This window comes from Pygocentrus nattereri, chromosome 4, assembly GCF_015220715.1.
Source record: "Pygocentrus nattereri isolate fPygNat1 chromosome 4, fPygNat1.pri, whole genome shotgun sequence".
Lineage (NCBI taxonomy): Eukaryota > Metazoa > Chordata > Actinopteri > Characiformes > Serrasalmidae > Pygocentrus > Pygocentrus nattereri.
The window spans coordinates 35,642,395-35,663,576 of NC_051214.1; positions in this window are offsets into that span (position 1 = coordinate 35,642,395).

Consider the following 21,182-nt stretch of genomic DNA (forward strand, 5'->3'; position numbering starts at 1 on the left):
TGTTTTTTTTGTTTGTTTTGTTTTTGTTTTTTGTTTTGTTTTGTTTTTTTATAAAGATTAGTGCATTTTAATTTTCATACTTACACTAGTGCTTTACAAGACGTAATGTATTAAAGCACTACTAAAGTCAATATCGTCCCTCCCCCCGCACACTGCAGCTTGTTTTGGTGGTCGTTTTCCTGCATTAAATGGCTTTAAATGAAAATCTCTGGAGGCTTTTTTTTACCCCCTTCAAAAAAAAAAAAACAACAAATATTGCGAAGTGTCCTTTAGTATGTACCCCTACTAAATGGCTTCATGTAATATTGTACATATTATGTACTTTTATTTTATGTTCTATCTATTATTAAATGGTAGATCTTTGTACAAATTCTCATGTACAGATAAAAAAGGTTATTAGCAACAGCAGACAGCTGATAAAGTGGCACAGACTTCTGTACATGGTACTGTTTGCATTAGAAATATCTAGGTTTTAAATGCTAATTTTTTTTTTTAATCAATTTGTAATTCAGAACTTTTAGTTTTCAGCATTCTGTCATCTGTGATGAGATCTGTCCTATGTTAGCATTTGTGTGCGCTTAACCAATTCTCAATTGGTGTACATCTATATATAGTAAATAAAGAAAACTTGTGAGTTTTATATTTTCATTCAGAGAGGAAACACAGTGGCGTGTACTTGTGTGTGTGTGTGGCTGGGTGGAGTTAAGTGTGTGTGTGTGTGTGTGTGTGTGTGTGTGTTCATGAATTCTTCAAGCTGGACCCAGTAGATGTTTTTACACTCAGAAAAAGTAGGTGGTGTACTTTGACATTTATCGAGGAAAAACTTGGAGAAAATCAGATTGTTTAGTCTTGAACCTCTTACAGTGAAAGACATAACAGGTAAATGTTGTCTACCTTTGGAAGTAGTCCGTTAGGTGTTCTGTCTCTCAGTAGTTCCTACAAATTGAGGCAAGAGTTTCCAAAAGGATTACCATCCTTTTTAGTTTGAATTCATCTCCTGCTCTTCTGATAAACCCTGTGCTGAGCCAGTCTGCAGACTGAAGTGGTGGAAGGTCAAAGAGGAAATCCACTGAAAATATCTGCATAATTTAAAGGTTGAAATGTCAACAAAGTCATTCAGATGGGTTTAATTTGAAATGTTGCATTCTAGAGGAACTTCATTCAGATTTCTTTACAGTGGTGTTGATGGGGACCAGGGGTTGTGATGTCAAACACAAACAGCCATTTTATTTTCTGTCCAAGATGACCAGTGAGCCTACATGTCTGTTTTCAGAGCTTTTTTGTCATGTTAATGGTGAAACCTTTGTTGGCAATGACAGAGGTCAAACGCTTTCTGTAAGTCTTCACCAGGTTTGCACACACTGTAGCTGGTATTTTGGCCCATTCCTCCTGCAGATCTCCTAGAGCAGTGATGTTTTGGGGCTGTCGCTGGGCAACATGGACTTTCAATTCCCTCCACAAATTCTATGGGGTCAAGGTCTGGACACTGGCTAGGCCGCTCCAGGACCTTAATGCTTTTATGGAGCCACTCCTTCGTTGCCCAACCGGTGTGTTTGGGATCATTGTCATACTGGAAGACCCAGCCACGTTCCATCTTCAGTGCTCTCACTGATGGAAGGAGGTTTTGGGCTAAAATCTCACGATACATGGCCCCGTTCATTCTTCCCTCAACATGGATCAGTCGTCCTGTCCCCTTTGCAGAAAAACGGCATGATGTTTCCACCCCCGTGCTTCACAGCAGGTATGGTGTTCTTGGGATGAAACTCAGCATTCTTCTTCCTCCAAACACGACGAGTTGAGTTTTTACCAAAAAGTTCTATTTTGGTTTCATCTGACCACATGATATTCTCCCAATCCTCTTCTGGATCGTTCATATGCTCTCTGGCAAACTTCAGACGGGCCTGGACATGTACTGGCTTAAGCAGGGGGACACGCATGGCACTGCAGGATTTGAGTCCCTCTCAGCGTAGTGTGTTACTGATGGTAGCCTTTGTTACTTTGGTCCCAGCTCTCTGCAGGTCATTCATCAGGTCCCTCTCTGTAGTTCTGAGATTTTTGCTCACTATTCTCATGATCATTTTGACCCCACGGGATGAGATCTTGCGTGGGCCCCAGATTGAGGGAGATTATCAATGGTCTTGTATGGCTTCCATTTTCTTACAATTGCTCCCACAGTTGATTTTTTTCACACCAACCTGCTTGCCTATTGTAGATTCAATCTTCCCAGCCTGGTGCAGGTCTACAATTTTCTTCCTGGTGTCCTTCGACAGCTCTATGGTCTTGACCATGGTTGAGTTTGGAGTCTGACTGTTTGATGCTGTGGACAGGTGTCTTTTATACAGATAATGAGGTCAAACAGGTACCATTAATACAGGTAACGAGTGGAGGACAGAAGAGCTTCTTAACGAAGAAGTTACAGGTCTGTGAGAGCCAGAAATCTTGCTTGATTGTGGGTGACCAAATGCTTATTTTCCACCATAATTTACAAATCAACTCTTTAAAAATCCTACAATGTGATTTCCTGGAATTTTTTTCTCACATTGTCTCTCATAGTTGAAGTGTACCTATGGTGAAAATTACAGACCTCTCTCATCTCTCTAAGTAGGAGAACTTGCACAATCAGTGGCTGACTAAATACTTTTTTGCCCCACTGTACCTCTGCCATGAATATATTTTAATAATGTTTTACGTCAAAAAACTCTCTAAGCTATCATAGAACAGCGTCAGCAAAGTAACCATCTCATGTAATTTAACTCTGTTAGGGACTTCGAGGCATTACAAGCTTCAAGCGTTTGGTTCTTATCACCACTGTGAACAGTTCTGACCTGGTAAGTTTCTTTGGAATGGAGCATTTCATATCAAACAACACGGAATGACTTTGTTTACATCTTAATCATGCAAAAATTCTGGAAAATGTGGTGGAATTCTCTTTAAAGGCGCTGTTATGGTGGGCCAAATCAAAGGGCTATGGGGTGAGAGTTTGTGATCTGCTAAACTAAAATTGACCATTTTATTCTCCTTGTAAAACCTTCATCAGCCTATAACCTGCATCATTCAAAGAAAACCTTTAAAGTGGGAGTTCCTCATTGGGATACCTGTGGGAATGCTGCACATAAATGGACAGTGCAGAGTGCAGGCTGATTGAAGGGAATCTCTCTTTGCAATAGGACTGGAGCTGAGAATGAGCTGGGGGCTTTACAATTCTTAGAGAGAATTGTTCAGAGTTATGCTGATAGGAACTAGACATCTGAAGAGTTTGCCGTCACTTAAACCTCCCTCAGATAAAGCTGGTTCATGACATGGTTACGTGACAGCGCCTGATGTCTGAGACAGAAGTTTCCAATAGTTTTGTGTAGGTTTTGTCTTGGAGCTTCTTTTTTTGTCCATTCATGGCAGAGAAATATATGCATGCTGTTGTAGGGCAAAATATTACCTAAAGAAATTATTTTTTCAGGTTTTAAACTCAATTTTCCATTATTAATATTACATAAGACTCAGATGATGGTTTGTGGGTTCACTGTTCATTTTGAATAAAATAAACTGGCTATATTTGTGTAGTTCACATAGTGATCCCTGGTTTCTAGATCACCACCAACTGTAAAGAAATCAGTAAGTTTCTCTGCGATGACGCATTTCACATTAGACCACTCTGAATGACTGTTTACATCTCAACCATCGAGTTATGCAATTGTGGAATTATGAAAAATGGGTGGAACTCCTTTTTAAGCATATTGCTAAAAAGCAGCAGTGGCAAGTCCTGGTGAGTGGCTCAGTCAGAGTCCTGACCCTAATCCTTTTAAAAACCCACTGAGTTACTTCAGGAGCTTTGTCCACCAACCCAACTGGTGGAATTTCTCTCTCCTCTGCGCTGACACTGGCTCGCAACTGTGAATGTACTTTTTAGAATGATGCCAAGTGACTATGAGCACATTTCCTTTATCCATCAGTTTTTCAACAGGCCACTCTTTATTGCCTGCTTCTGTTCCATACAGACAGAAGAAGGCAGTAGTGGGAAGAAATACATACATATTAGAAATACATTGCAGATACATTGCAATCCATGGAGGAATACACTCCACTAAAATGTATTTCTGAATATATTGCCATCTCATCCAAATACATTTTAAAATATATTTAAACGTATTGGAAATATTAACAAAAGTGTATGTAAATGTGTTTACATGTGAAAGTGTAAAATAGCCCAAATGCTAATGCATTGTTTGGATACCTCCACCGTCTTGATTATTAGCAAATAACTTTTAACATGGCAAAGGAAAGTGTTGTAGGTACAGATACGCTGTGACAATGCAGTTATGATTTGATACCTTGTTTTATTTGGAACACATTTTGTGTTTGCTATCTTACCACATACATACGGGTAATGCAAGGTGCAATCCGAAACGCAGTCAGTACCACTCATTGCTTATATATATATATATATATATATATATATATATATATATATATATATAAAATCTCTCTCTCTCTCTCACACACACACATCAATCAGAATATATTCATGAGTATAGCAGGTCCTTATATCCCTTGTTTGCCCTCTGCTGCCATCCAGTGGCCTCTAAACAATCAGGACACAACAGTCAAAATCTCCTGCCGCTTAAATTTCTCTGTTCGTTTCCCTCAAAAACTCTCCCATACAGAATCTGATACAGGGCAAAATATATTGTTTTCAAATGTATGACATGGTTTAGCACATATAAACATATATGTGAACTATATGCCAACTTGGCATATTTTCTAATATGGAACATATATATTTTAGCCATATATCAACATATACAAACATGTACATTTGATACATATTTAACAATATATAAGAGAAAACATTCATATAGACGTGATATATTACTCTTATATGCTAGCTTCATGATATATAATGTAAGATTTTCCTGCATATTTGTGTTTCGCACTTACCTTCTAAAGAAGTGAAAATTATATGTAGCTACATAACAAACTTGCTGAACTTAAGCTTAAGCTGTAAGTTATCAAACCATGTAAGAAATGAAAATATTGCTCCTTGACACATTTAAATAATTATTGTAATAATATTTAAAAGCCCTGCCCTGCGATGGACTGGCGACCTGTCCAGGGTGTATCCTGCCTTCCGCCCGAAGACTGCTGGGATAGGCTCCAGCACCCCCCCAGGACCCTGAGGGAGAAGCGGCTTAGAAAATGAATGGATGGATGGATATTTAAAAGTAAATGGATGACATAGAATCAACTATAATGACTGAACATATGAAGTATGATTTATATTTATATTTATTTATATATATATATATATATATATATATATATATATATATATATATATATATATATATATATATGTGTGTGTGTGTGTGCATATATTTAGTCAATACATCTAATGTTTCTCATAAACATTTCCAAATGTGCTTTGCTGAAGCCATTTAATCTAGAGAAATGTTCTTTTTCCACTGGCTGGTAATATGACTCATTTTAAAATGAAGAAAACTAACTGCCGAAACATTACGACAATTTAAGCAACACTTTACGTTGAACCCTGCTTTAACATTGACATAAGCATGGGGCAGTCGTGGGCTGGAGGTTAGAGAACCAGCCTTGTGACTGGACGTTTGCCAGGTTGCTCCCATGAGCTGACAGTACATGACTGAGGTACTCCTGAGCAAGGCACCTAACCCCCAACTGCTCCCTGGTCACTACGGATAGGGCTGCCCACTGCTCGGGGCAAGTGTGCTCACTGCCCTCTAGTGTGTGTGTGTGTTCACTAGTGTGTATGTGGTGTTTCGCTGCACAGATGGGTTAAATGCAGAGGTAAAATGTCCCCATCGTGGGACTAATAAGGGTCACTTCATCTTAAAGCGATAAACATGTCATGGAAGATGTCATCTTTTAGCTGTCCAGAGTTGTTTGCCGGATGAATATCAACTTTTTCAAACTAAGTGAAAACAAATACTTGTAGCTGGTAGTGGAGCAAAGACAGAAAAGGTTTCCTATCGTGCTGGCCTTCTCCATATTCCATGTAATCTTAAAATGGCAACTTTTAGTTTTTCAGAAACCTATATATATATATATATATATATATATATACACACAGCAAATATTCATCAAGTTCTTTCAGTCACTGTTTTGAAAAACGGTTAAAAGCATATTTTTCACTTTAACTAGCTTTAATTTTTTTTAATTACTTTTACTTGAATTATGTTTTTTTCTATATCTTTCATTACTGCTCATGTATTCTATTTTTACTGTTTTAATTGTTTTTTTGTTATTTCTTATTGCTCACTGATTTTTTTGGAACACTGGTTTCTTTCGCTGTTATTTTGAGTTCACATTGCAAAGCGATTTACGCTGTTTTAAAGGAAATGAAAGGTGCTGTAATGTGTGTTATTTTTAGTGTTATTGTACGCTGTCATGAGTTCAGAAATTCTGTTCAGTAACATAACAGTGTCATGTTATCATTACCTGTAAATGTCATGACAGTTGCCATAATGTTTGATGTTATGTGAGCAGGTTATTATAGTTAACTACTTGTTACTACTATAACAAGACTGTAATTGCTTGTTGACTGTAATAAAATGACACAAAAACTAACTCAAAGCCATGTCCATGGAAAATGAACTAGAATGAAATGGAATTACTGAGAGAAAAAAAACATGCATTGTTTATGTATTTATTTTTTCAGTGTGGTAACGTGAGTTAAGAAGTGGATCCCTTCTGTGTTCGGCCATCAAATACCTGCTTATCAGTGTTAATCATAATATCAAAAGCTAAAACTGCAACTCAAACTGAAAAAAAGTTTCAACCAAAACTATGAATGTGCCTTTAAGACTCACTAAACAAAAACTAAAACGATAACCTAAATAAAATGAAAATTTCAAATCTACATTAATTCTGCTGCTGTCACCTGCTCGTTTGTGCTGTATTACCTGTCAAACATGATGACATCTGTCATGACAAGTGTCAGTAATGGGAACACTGCACTGTTATTTTAGTGAACAAAACTATCCTAACAACTCATGTCAGAACATGTCGTCTGGTGGTATGTCTTTATGGCATGTTTGTCAATGTACAGGCACAATTTCTATAGATAACATTACTTAAAACAAGTAACCATGTAGAAAAAGGTTAAATAATCATGTAAAATTCGTACTTTAATCTGATAATGGAGCATGTAACGTATGCCAGGTTTAGTTAATGATGTTCAGAGAGAATATTTGACGCTGTGAGCTCACTATGTATTTTAATTGTGGAATGTTATCTCACTTGTGACCTTTCCTTTAAATAGTAGCAGCAAAATAAGCCGAAGGTTGTAAGCAGACAGAGGGAACTGACGGCATGACTACGTTACTCTCCAGGGGGTTTCCGAGAATTTTAAAATGCTTCCATTTAACATCATTTAACTATCATAACAGGAAAAAAAGAGATTTCTGTGAAACTTCTAAACATTATCCAGGAAACCTTACATGATGCAGAACATATGTGGTGTATCTTAAATGTAGGTAGAAGGTCTGGGCTCTGGGACTTATCAGCCTACATCTTCTCCAACGTGGCTGACTGAAGACCACAACCTCATTCATACAGTTTTGCAAATATTGGTCTCACTTTCTGCACTAGTGTCCTCTAGCAGTTAGCATTGCATCAGGATTACCTCGATAGCAATTCAAATGTAAAATGGTTTGATGTTTTGGTTAAATTGTTGGTAGTTTGTATATATATATATATAATATGCATTTATCTTTCTAACATGATAATGTAATCTGTAATATATATATAATGAGCTGATGATCTATTACTCCACAGTTTGTGTTGGTTATCCTATTGTGCTTCATCAGTGATCACACAGGGCGCTGTAGGCTGGATATTTTTGGTTGGTGGACTAATCTCAGTCAAGCAGTGACACTGAGGTGTTTAAGAACTCCAGCAGCACTGCTGTGTCTGATCCACTCAGACCAGTGCAACACCACCACCATGTCAGTGTCACTGCAGTGCTGGTAAAGATCAACCACCCAAATAATACCTGCTTTGTGGTGGTCCAGTGGGGTTCCTGGCCATTGGGGAGAATAGTGAGAGGAGGCTGCAAAAGTATGCAGAGAAACAGATGGACTACAAAGTGCTCCTCTATGGTAAGTGGAGCTGATAAATGGACAATGAGTGTAGACACAATGTAGGTGGAATCACTTTCACAGTTTTCACATTTTTTTTTCAACAATATATAACCAGTTTTGTTGTAGACTGGTAGGACAGAGCTGTAGACGGCTCCATAATGAACATCCAGAATGTCTCATATTTGAAAAATCTCAAAAATCATGAGGCAGGTCTCTTTTCTAGAAATGACTGTAACCAGTTAATTGCGGTATATTATTTATCATTTAATGTATCGTTTACTGCCCTACAATGGACTGGCAACCTGTCAAGGGTGTATCCTGCCTTCCACCTGATGACCGCTGGGATAGGCTCCAGCACCCCCCACGACCCTGAGGGAGAAGCGGCTTAGAAAATGTTTGTGTGTGTGTGTGTGTGTGTGTGTGATAAATCAATAAATAAGTTTATGTCTGTTTTATAGTATTTCATTCTACACTGTTTAATTGACACATCCTCTACAGAGAACGAGATTCAGAACATTTCAATGCAATTTAATTTAACATCTCGGGAGAAAACATATATAACATAAAATGTGGCCTGTGCAAAATTATGACATTTTATATTTTATGTTGTTTTATGTATATTATACTCAGCAAATAAATAGAAATTGTGCACTAAAGGTTATGGGAAAATGCCATGTTTCAGACTGTTCTCTGTAAAGCATATGTTAACTTAGTTGCACTCAATAAAACAACATTTGACTGGGGTGCCCAAACTTTTTCATGTGATTATAAATGAAAAAAAAGTCACCTGGAATGAGGATTTATCAATTTACCATTCATTTTCTAATTGGTGCAGTTATTCAGACAGGTTAGCTAATCATTGATTTACATGTGTAGAACTACAAATATCACTAGACTGATTCCCTAAAAAAAAGGAAAACGATTGTTTCAGATAAAATCCCAACCTAATAGCTATCCTGGTGTGACAGTATATGGATAATAGATCATAGATGTCAGGTGGTTGCTTTCCGTAGTGTATTGACCATATAGATCAGATCCACTTCACTGAGATCTATAGTAAAATTGCTTTGAATTGAAGTGTCTCTGCATGAAGGCTGGAATGGAGATTGTGAGGGCATCAGTGGTCAGATGAGGAGAGCAGAGTCATGCTTTCATTTATTAATAAAAAACATCCAAGCTGATCTCACAGCATCAGTTCACACTGCTTCATAATAACAATAAATGAGCAGCCCACTCAAGGCCTCTGTTGTGAGTTCACTGAGTTCACTTCACATGTATTCTGCTGCTCTCTACCAGGCTTTAATTCCTCTGAATCCTGGAATGCTGAAGCTTCTACATCACTCATTAGAGTGTCGATTTTGTTGACAAACCGAGGCGTGTCTGCTGTTCCATCTGCTGCTTTTCTGAAGCACCTTGAGGGGAACCGTCAGAGGAACCATCCCCCACCAAACAGGTTCAGTGCAGGACATATAAATGCATGCATTGAAGCGTTGGTCACACTTGTTCTGAGATGGCCTGGCCAAGTGTTTTTTTTTTTTTATTGAAAAATAGCTCCTTTATGTAAACAGATTAGTCACCTCCTCTGACTCCTTTAAAGTATTTGCCTCCAACAAATACCATCACTGCTCATGATATGGATGGAGATAGGAGCTCCCTGTGACGAAAATTGGATGTCACACACACATAGAGAAGCAGGTCATGTGAGTTTCAGTCTGCATCTCTTTTAGACTGCACTCTTTCAACCTCCCCCTGCTCGCTTTCTGCCTCAGCCTCTTTCTATGACTTCTTTCTTTTTCTTTTTTTCCTCTTTCTTAACCAATCCCCTCTAGTTGCTTTCTGACTCAGACCTCAGCTGGGTCTGTGAGTTCATTGAATACATGCACTGACAGTCAAAACGCCTTGCTGCTGCTTCTTCTTCTTCTTCTTCTTTTTCTCTTTCACTACATTAATTCCATTTTTTCTCTTCCCTGTTTGCATCTGCTTCTATGCCACTGCAGTTGAAAAGCCTCATTCCCGAAAACCCAGGGCCTCTGTATCCTAAAAAACATCACAACGGGATGGTGTCAGCTCTTATTGCCATGGTAACAAGCATCAGAACTTTTAAGCATCAACCTCATTGTGAATGTATCCAATCATGTTGAAGCAAAATCCACCAACACACATCAGCTGTTTGGTGCACTCTCTCTCTCTCTCTCTCTCTCTCTCTATTTCTTTCTTTTCTTCCTTCTTCTCTCTCCCTATTTTTCTCTTTTTTCTTATCTCTCTCTCTCATTTCTCGTCTTTCTCTCTTTCTTTCTTCTCTATCTCTCGTGTTTCTCTGTCTTCTTTTCCTTTCTTTTTTCTCCCTCTCTTTCCTTCTTCTCTTCTTTTTTTCTTCTCTTGCTCTCATTTATCTCTTCTTTTTCTTTCTTCTCCATCTTTGTCTCTCTCTCTCTCATGCTCTCTTTCACTCATGCTCCTTTCTCTGTCTTTCTTTCTCAATGTCTGTCTCTCTTGCCTTTTCCTTCCCACCTACTCTCTTTCTATTGCATCCTCTCTCCTTTCCTTCACTCTCTTTTTTTCTTTATTTCCTGTCTCTTGTTCTCTCTCCCCTGTTCTCTCACTCTCCTCTCCTCTCCTCACCTCTCTCTCTCTCTCTCTCTCTCTCTCTCTCTCTCTCTCTCTCTCTCTCTCTCTGTTGTGTATCTCCCACCCCCACCTCTCTGTGACTCAGCTCCTCACACTCTATATCCGGACGAAACAGAAATGGGTGGTGGGAGGGGAGGGGGGGTGGGCTGTGCTCCCTTGAGGAGAGGTGAGGAGAAGAGAACAGGGTGGAGGGGGGGTGGGGGGGTAAAAAGAAAAAGAGAAGGCCCCTGAGTCACTGTGGCCCTGGGGGAAGAAGAGTTAGTTCAGGTTAGACTACACCATCAGATCCGTGTCCCTGTTGTCTTCTTTTCTCGTCTCTCTTATCTCCCCACACCCACAGGTCTATGTGACCTGTCCCTGTAACTGCCACCACCAGCTGCTCCGCAAAAAAGAGCTCTGCTCCTTTTCTACCAAGCCCTGCGCCACACAGCCAGTTCAGCTTGTGCTGACCTACTTTCTGTTTGTTGCTTATGTGATAAGGCTTCTAGATATGGTTATTTGGGCCCGACACTGACGCGGTTCTTCTGAGGTGAAGGCAGAAGTGGGGAGGGTGGAGAGTGAGAGAGGAGAGAGGAAAGAGAGAGAGAGAGAGAGAAATAAAGAATAAAGCCAGTGACTTTTCTTAAAGAGCAAGCCAACATGCTGCTGGCGCACTCCTCTCTCATCATCATCCACTCAAAATGTTGCAGAAAGAGAGTCAGCTAGAGACGCCAGCGCACAATTTAACGTTAAAGCATTTCTGCTGCAAAAACGACAGCGTTCCTTCCCCAGTCTGAAGTTTGTCCTCCACTAACAGCCTCTACTCTTCTGGGAAGGCTTTACACTAGATTTTGGAACATTGCTGTGAGGGTTTGATTGCATTCATTCACAAGAGCATTAGAGGGGTCAGGCTTTGGTGCTGGATGATTAGCTCTGGATTACAAACACCACTCCAACTCATCCTAAAGGTACTGGATGGAGCTCCGTTACTCCAGAGAATGCAGTCCCACTGCTCCACAACCCAATGCTGGGGGGTTTTGCATCCCTCTTGTAAACACTTGGCATTGAACATAGTGACCTTAGGCCTATGTCCAGCTGCCCCAGAGCATTTCACTGAACACCTGTGTCAGTAAAGCAGCTCAGTTCACTAATTAGATTAACAATATGGGGTGCCTGGATACTTTAGGACATGCAGTATACATCTGTCCACTGTAATAACAAAGACTACAGTATTTATACTGTTTTAACTCTGCTAAAGACTTAAGGACAGGCTAAAAAATCAGGGACAAAGAAGGAGGGATATCTTCGTGTGAATTGTGGCCAGGCTCAGAATAGCTACAGTGAAGGGCTGCATAAGTTATTCTTAACCAGAGAACCCGCAGGACACAAAAGGACAACAGCCATCAGACTGGATTCTTCTCTCTCATCGTAAAAGGTCCACTGATCAGGCCACATTGTAGGATGTAGGTCTGGACTAACCAAAATTTCATAAATTCAAGTTTTACAGCTTAAATATAAAATCAAATCTAATTTTATCTCATTTATTTCTGCCCTGGTAAAGCTATTGAGTTTCTGAGCTGTATATGTGGCCACTTGTAGACTAATTATCAGTAAACACACTCAAGGCCATTTCTAATTTGTGCGCAACCGCCGAGGGAAAAAAATTTTGGATTTGAAATGCACAATAAACAAGTTATTGACTCATTTCATTCAGTTATTTTGCCAACCAATCCCTGTCCACCTAAAAAAGAGATGCTTTAAATTTACTTGAAACAATGCAATACACAATACATGATACACTAATACAATACAATACTAATACAATACAGTATATTACTGTGCATATTGCCTATATGTGTATATGTTTAGAGTTTAATGTGTGTGTATAGAGTTTGTTTCTTTTCTCATATATATTTTTTGCATATTTAAGTATTACAAGGGGACTTTGCAGCAAAGATTTTCACTCATCTTCGCACGTGTGTAAATGTGATGTGACAATAAACGTCTCAAAAGTCTGTCCCTCTTTCAAAACATATCGTCATTGTCTTTTATATCTTTTGTCATTTTTTATTTTTTGATGTAATATGAAAAAAGCAGCTGCCTTTTACAGTGTGGGAAAATTTCATGATGAATTGACCAACAGAAATGGTCATAATTTACTATGAAATTTCATTACATTAACATATATTGAATGTTCAGAGTTATTTTTTTCCTTCTCATGTAAAGATATCATTTTGGACAGTGACAATATGTGAGTAAATGGAAAAATATAAACATATTTATGGATTTTTTATGCTAAGGAACACAGCTGAACTATTTTAAACTATTTTTGATACAATTGAAAAAAACGTGATCACATGCTGTTTTATATGACGTATTGCATGTCCCCGAGCTACTATAATTACGTTAAAAATAAAACTCAAACATTTTTGCCAATCTCAGAAATATTTTCCTGATTTATTTATTTTCCTGATATATATATACATTTATAACATATTGATTTTAAAAAACTGGAGTCACTACGGAAATAAACACAAATAATCTCAGCCCCACCACTAAATATGTGACCAGAGAGAAATTATAGATCTTGCCGCATAGTGCATAGATGTCTTCTAATATTTTGAAATAAATCTGCTGCAAAATCAGAAAATCTATACATATTTTAAAAAAAGTTTTAAAAATTTAAAACAGATTTACATGTGTAAATGTCTTATTACTATATATATATATATATATATATATATATAGTGATAAGGCATTTACACATGTAAATCTATGTATAGTCTATGTATGTATCTATGTATAATCTGATTGTATCTATCTATCTATCTATCTATCTATCTATCTATCTATCTATCTATCTATCTATACACACACACACACACACACACACACATGACATAACGTTGCTCCAATCTGTAAAAAAAAAAACAAAATTATAATTTTTTTAATTTACTTTTTTGACAGTCTGTAGACAAACGGAGCTTGAAGTCTAGCCCCAATACTGTCCTCTGCACCAAACAGTGCCTAATTAACCAATTTTATTTCTTTCTTTCACTCTTAAAGATTCCTAAATTGTTCTTGGACTGTACCTGTGATTCTAGGAAATAATTTACCTAGTGCAGAAGGTTACTAACACTGAAATGTTTTTAGTGGTTCTTATATGACACTGGTTCTCAAACTGGTCATAGAAGCCTCCCAGATAGTTCACATTTTTATCCCAAACACGTAGAGGTAAAGTAAAAATGTAGGTGACCCTGTCGACCGGTTTGCGAACTGTCACAGCTCCACAGAACCCTTTTTCGCACCTTTATTCTCAAGAGTGTTCCAGGGACAGAACATCTTTTTAACAGTGTGCTGAAGGCCGAAGAAAAAAAGGAAAAGAAAGTAGAACAAATGACAAGCAGGTCAGAAGGGTTCATATGTTTGGCCTTGTGAGGTCAGCTGAGGTGACGGAAGGTGAGCCATAGATGACCTGAGGCAAGAGCAGAACGCTAAAGCTCCTGCAGTGTCTCCTTCGCTAATCCAATCAACAGGGGAGGTTAGAGCGGCTGTCTGAGAGGCAGCATGCCACTCAACCAGGGCTGAGGGGAGGCGGCCTGAGGACACAGAGACAGTCTGTTCACTCAACTCTGCCCAACAACAGAGCAGGTCAACATCAGCAGTCTGGAAGAACCGGCTGATGGTCAAAGAAACCAAAAGGGTCTAATTGGTTTGGGAGGCTGCAATTATCCCTTTTTTTAAAGAGCGTTTTTCTTTTAGCTCAGGAAATGAAAACGTGTATGACACAAGGCACAATTAGCCTAAACTGAAAGACATGCCAGGGACGTCATTAAAACATGATCTCACACAAAACTGCATTCCTTCCTTCCTCAGACGAGCTTACATCATATATCTTTGACATCTCGATATATGCAATGTAAAAAATTACAGTGAATCGTTTCAGTGATACTGAGCAATAAGATTACATTAAGGTTCAGAGTAATAGGTATAGGCTGAAAGTTGGGCTTTAGAGGCTTGCAGGTCTTAAAGGCTGATCTGCAGGTTATCACAGGGGAGTGCATGACTAACAGATCTAGCCTGATATTCTGGTTTCCTGCTCGCACATTCGGATTACAGCATAGGCCCAGTGTCTGATTATCCAAGTCTGCAAATGACACAGGTTTGATTATGTTAAATGAGGTATTAAACACTATCAAATGATGTTCTCAATGGCTGCGGGATTAATGGATAAATATCTGCACTGTGTTCATCTCCTAGACAGCCTTCTGTGAAGAGCTATGGTGTTAAAATTACTTGATTTCTTGAAATAGAACAGATCCTGTACTTTTTCATTGAACCAGTACAATCACATTCACTTCATTCTTAGGCGTGGTAGTTTTAGAAAAGATGAATGTCTTCAGAGAACACAGTTGTTAGAATAAATGAGTTTTTGTTATTCAGAGAGAGTTAAAGGGGAACTCAAATGATTTTTCAAAATGTACACAAGCCATTCATTGGATGTAAAGTCATTCAGAGTGGTTTTATGTGGAATGGTTCATTGTAGAGAAACTTACTGACTGGTTTCTGTGCAGTGATGTTGATAGGAATGATAGGAAGAGATGCAATGTCTATGCAAATATAGCCGTTACATTTGCTCTCAGAACAACCTCTGAACCTCTATGAGTCTTCTGGGTGTTATATGTAATGTTGATGATGGTAAAATAGTGGTACATCTAAAAGCATTGGTGTTCTTTGGAGACCAATGTGCTTTACAACACCCAATGTGTACCTATACACCATAAATGGCTTTTTAAAATACGTTTTATGCCATAATGTCATCTCAGAACCATCAAAAAACAATGTCCCAGACTTCAGGCAGCATTTCATGTAAAAATCTTATGTGAGGTAGCTTTCAGTTATCTGGTTCTATCACTGTCAAGAATTCTGACTCATTAATTTTCCCCTGGACAGCATATTTCGTATCAAAGCAGACTGAATGACTTTATTTAAATCTTAAAGATTTAATTAGACAGACATTTTGTAAAATTCCACTTTAATGAAACAGGTCATCATGACACTCGTTTTTCCTATACATTTTACATTTATGGCATTTGGCTGACGCTCTTATCCAGAGCGACTTCCAATTTGATCAATTGTACCTATACTTAGAAAGCAGAAAAAGTAAACTCACTAAAAAGGCTGCTCCAGTATTCCTCACACTACCTGCTATTATGCTATTAGCAGTCATTTTGGCTGAGACTGCTAATTGAATCCAGTGCTGCTGTATGGACATAAGTATATGTCCTGACATGACTCACAGCTTAGAACAGCAGCATTAAGATGATGAGAAATGAATAAACGAGGCTCCTTTTCTGAGCTGTAAGTCATGTTAGAACATACACTCTTGTCCATATACAACTGCACCAGATTCAATCAGCAGTTTCATCTACAGTCATTACACTGAGAGCAGATGCCATGCTCCTATCACCCGTTGTTGTGTAACACTATTTTCTAGGGGTTTGATGGGGGAATACTTTCTCATGAGGAAGTGGATTATCCTTATTATATAGCTTAGGGGAAGAGAAACAGTTGCAGATGGAATCACCAAACACACAGGGTCACATCCAGGGCACGACACAGAGGTAAGCTCATTTCGTTCATGAATGGCATTATTGACAGCTCCCTGGCAATGTGCAGCAACGCACGCTTTTCCAAGAAATCCTCCTCCACATGATACTGATGGAGCACGCACAAACATGTCACATTTACTCATCCCATCTTAAGGAGCTAAAGTAAAAGCTGTGCAGCAAACTCTACTGTTCGATTAAAAAATTGAATTAATAGCAATTCTTTGCTATGGTTTATTACAGTATGCATTGAAAATGTATCTTGCAATGATCTCTAAAGCTTTCATAAACACTAACCCTTTTCCAAAAATGCATTTTTCTCTTTACCTTCTTATTGCAACTTGGGATTATGGGGCACAACAGAGGGGTGACAACTTTGGCAGTCCTCCAGAAGAAGCAGGCTCATTGCCAATAAGGGGCCCTTAACCACAGCACATTCAGGATTGATCCACATACTGAGATATTTAAAGCCATTTTTTAAACTTTAGATTTTTCTTAACAAATGTGATGTTTTGTCTAGTAACAAAGTAATTTAATACACTAACACTCCTGCCCAACACTGGTTGTGAATGTGAGCAGTGCAACACTGTAAACTCTGAGAACAATCTGTTGAAGCATCTAGTCTCCAGTGTTGCAGTTCTGGAATAGCTGAAAATCAGAGGGAGGACTTTGCCCAAAACCCCTCCTCTTACCAATCTAACACCCTATAAATTCCCATTCCTACCTTCCATTTCCCGTGACAATGTTTTCACAATCTCCACTGCCACCATCAACTTCTCCGTCTTGCTCAGTTCTACATCAGCCCAGCACAGTCATAAACCTGGTTGTGTGTGTGTTGGGGGATCAGTCTTACCTCATATTGCCACCATATTTTGAACACATGGTCTGATCTCGCAAATATGAAATTGATAAAGAGAGAGTCACCACCTCACCTAAACAGGCCTCACAAAACAGGTCATACAGAACCAGCTCTGTAAGCTTCAGAACAGTTTTATTTCAATTAACTTTGATTAATTCAATTAAATTTTTACTAGCTAGTTTCTAGGTTTTCAAACAGTATCAGCCATTCATCATTTCAGTCAGCGTAATTGTGTGCTGTTTAAAGGCTGGGACAGTGACAGGCTTTTTCAATGATGTTTACTGTGACAGACTATTTTTGTCTAAATGAAATACTGAAAGGGATTATTGGACTTTCCCTAGTACTTTCCCACTGGTACAGTTTTGTTTGGCCTTTACAGAGAAACACAGAAGTAAATAGTAAAGTTATTACTATTACCCATTTTTTAGTAAAGTAATTAGTAGAATTCCTTTGTTATTTTAAATAATTGTAATAAGAGAATTATATAGTCTTCCTCTATGCAGTGCTGCATATAGTTTAACACACATTTCAGATTTTTAACTGACTTGGACTGTGGACTAAAATCCTTTAGGTTTGAGTGACCTTATGCCTTTGTTATGTTTATTGGTACTAAAATGAATGATTTAATATTCCACGTTGTTGCTAGCAGATAAAAATTGTATCAAAACTTTATCAAAAGTTTCAGTAGTGACTGTTTCTGAAAATTTTAGCTAATTTTGAGCAGAATTCAAAAACACTAGCTAGGACATGACTAGCAAACACAGCTGTACACAAATTTAAAATTATTTATTTGTTCTTTTTGTTTTTCATGAAACACTAAAATTTTTTTTTTGTTGCAAAAAACTATGTTTTGGCAGTGACAATTCAGACTTTGAGACACATTTACTTTAAATGGTGGGATCTAGCTGCTCACCATGTGGCCATGAGGGACAAGGAAACAATCTCACTTTCTGCTTAAAATGCAGGACTGTGGCTAAAATAAGGCTCTGCCTATGGATTCGATAGTGACTTGAAAATGTGGGAGAGATTTTTTTAAAATGAATAAATTAACTCATGATAAATCAAAATCTTTTAACTTTATTTTAAATTAAATAAGAAAAAGATCTTATATGAAAACATTATTATTAGTTCTTAAGAAAACACTTGATAAAAAAATAGAAGTATTGTTTTCCTAATTGAATTTTAGGGGTATCACTTTGAAAAAACATAGTTCTTCAAGGATGGTGAGTAACTTAGGTTGCAAACAACTCTATTAATGTAACAAACAGAATGCTGACGCACAATATGTGCTCTGAGTGCCTTTAGCAATGTAGATAGTTATTTAATTGCATGGCCTACTTTAGATATAAGCCCACTTTGTTACAAGCTAACAGCTAACAGTTATATATGTATGGTGGCTAATGACGACAAATGTTTTTCACTCACAAATGTTTCTTTGATTCTGTGTTAGTTTCTGTGGTGGAAAATACAATACCAACATTCACAGTTTATTATAATAGTCCATCAATCAACAGATCAGAACCTTTCATTTAAAACTAATTATAAAAGCCTTGACTGGACAAGTTTTAAGTCTAGACTTAAAAACTGAGGTTGTGTCTTTCTTACTCTTTACTCATTTTAGTCAAGAAGGTAACAGATACTTCCCAAAACCAAATACTAGATATCATACAGAGTATTAGTAGACCATGTCCACAGAGAGGTGAGAATGTGGTTCATTTGAGATGTACAAGGTTCATACTAGTGAAATACTCATCAGTACCAAATGAAGGAACCATATATAAACGCACAATTCCCCCAGGAATAACAAAGAGTCATTTGAATGTCGCAAACTTTTCAAAGAAAACACAGATACTGATGCAGCCTCATTAATTTGCCAGTTTTACCCACCATCTTTCATCAGTCACACCCAGCTTGGTCATCTGCAGGTAGACCGGGGTGAACTACTCATATATGCTGTAAAAGCCACTTCAAATTGTTACAACTCTACATTTTGTCTAGAGCACCATGGGATCTTTAAACCTCTTGGTTACAGTTCAGTTCAGAGGCAAAAACCAAACTTTAAAGGAACAGTCATATTGCTTATTTCTCTCATTGCTCATTGTGCAGGTTTTGGCTGGAATATGCAATGATTCTATCCCATTCATCCTGTATTTGGACCAACACACCATCTGATGTTTGGAGGCTGTTAGCAATATACTGGTGAAGCAGCAGTGCAAAGTCAGCCTATGAAAGACTTAAGACTGTCTTGCCTTCTTCATGTTAGCTCTCCCCAGCTCTTCATTCACTTCTTTTTTCGTCCATCAGCCATTTTTTTCTTGTTAAAGCTAGTCAAGGATTATGATAGCATTTACCAAGCAACAATCCTCACAGTTCCTTCTTTTTGTCTGCACTACTACAGCTGATTCATTCTAGGGATCAAAGCTCTACAACATGTGAAGAAAGGTCTAAGGTTATGAAGGTCAAGTGCCACTGGACTATACAGTCCATGAATAAAGGTGACAATCACCAGCTGGAATGGTGTGGAGTATTGTGGTATTCCTCAGTCAAAGCACGGTCTTCCACAGGCCTCACTGCATAGTGTATGTGGACCTACAAAACAGCCTTGATGTGAGGTGCAATGATTATTAATTTTCTAGATTGTTACTGGGGTCCTCATACCGCAGTCTTTAACCTCCACCTTTGGTGATCTGCACACCACTGCAAATGTCAGGTTCCAACCTTTTATCACTGGCCTGGATGAGCATACTTCTTCTTCTTCTTCTTTCGGCTGCTCCCTTTAGGGGTCGCCAAAGTGGACCATCTGCCTCCATCTTGCCCTATCCATTGCCTCCTCTACTTTCACACCAACCATCACCATGTCCACCTTAACTACATCCATAAACCTTCTCTGAGGTCTACCTCTTCTCCTTCTACCCAGCAGCTCCATCTCCAACATTCTTTGACCAATATATCCACTTTTCCTCCTCAACACATGTCCAAACTATCTCAACCTGGCCTCTCTGGCTTTATCTCCAAACTGCTCCACCTCCACTGCTCAATCTGAATCTTGTGGTGACTGCATTCACTGGCCACCTGGCAGCCACATCTCAAAGCTCACAAAGACTGAAAAAAAAGGTACCCAATGGCCAGCTCAACACAACTCTGTCATGTTAAATGTAACTTCAGACAGAGCTTCTTTCCTTCATGGCAAACATAATCAAACCTGTTGCCACTGGTGACTACGTCACAGTTTGTTGTCATGACTGTTGTTGTCAATGACATATTTGTCATGGTCATCATGACTCTTTAGTCATTCATTTACCTCTTGAGAATTATTTGTTTCATAGGTTGCTGCACTTTGTGTTAAAAAGCCTGAATTTTCCTTTCTTCAAATTGTTTGGAAATCCTCCCAGTTAAGAGGATTGACAGCTTAACTGTTCAAATGGGCATTTGGCTAGCCTATTGTTCTCAAGTGGTGTCATGCAGTATGATTTTTGTTTCACACTTGTGTCCGTGGGTCGAATTTTTAATAATCAGAATCTAATATTCATTTTTCTGGCCAATTTAACTAGGAGGATTTGGCACTCAGCTGCTCTACTGGATATTGCCACACAACAACCTCAGTTTTTTTCTTTTTCTCTCAGCAAATGTCACTGGCCTTCTTCAGTGGTCAAGGTAATTTCCACCCTAACACCTTTGGGTTAGTGTGGCACTCTGGAGAAATAAGGTGAGAAGGATTGCTGCAAGCTAGCCCCCCCAGTGTTGTAGCCTGTACCTGTAGCATGTCCTACTAAGATAGCCATGGGCTTCTGTCTTCTGCAAGAAAAAGATCCAAAGATTATTAATCCTGCAGTTGGCCATTGCCTATTGTAATTAATATTTTGCCCAATCCCTGAAAGTGTTTGTTATATAAACTCATATACAATTATACCATTATAAAATGTGAAAGTATATGCACACATGTCTTATGATTAATTCAAGTCCCACATGTCCTGCGACATTTCACCAGAAGTCAAGGAA